Raw genomic sequence first — 532 nt, 5'->3', positions numbered from 1 at the left:
ACCAAAAGACACAAAGATTTAACGTGGTTCGGTCAATCGACCTACGTCCACAAAGGAGATGAGCAATCCACTAAAAAATATGAGAGTACAAATACAGAGGGAAACAACCTCAACCAAATTACTCGGAATACATGGGAGGTTCACACAAGTGATAACATATCAAGCTTGTGACCCACAAATTCTCCCTCTAACCACAACTCTCAAATCTCTTAAGACTACATTGTGAATGCTGATTAAGTTAGAAGGAACATGTCTCTATTTATAGAGTCCTAAACCTTTTCCTACAAGAAAAGGATTAGTCAATTCAAAACTTTTTCCTAAAAGGAAAACCTATTTATGGTAAGAAATTTAGGGCAAATAAAACCCAACAAATCTCCCCCTTGGCCTGAATTTCTGACAAAATAAATTTGTCCACCTTCTTCACTTAATCTTCAACAACTTGCTTCTCCTCTCCATAATCTCCTTTGCAAAATTTATGTCTCAACACAGAGAACCTCTCTGAAACAATTTCTCCAACAAAATCTTCATTACT

This window comes from Solanum pennellii, chromosome 6, assembly GCF_001406875.1.
Source record: "Solanum pennellii chromosome 6, SPENNV200".
Taxonomy (NCBI): Eukaryota; Viridiplantae; Streptophyta; class Magnoliopsida; order Solanales; family Solanaceae; genus Solanum; species Solanum pennellii.
Note: the sequence above shows the minus strand (reverse complement) of the source record.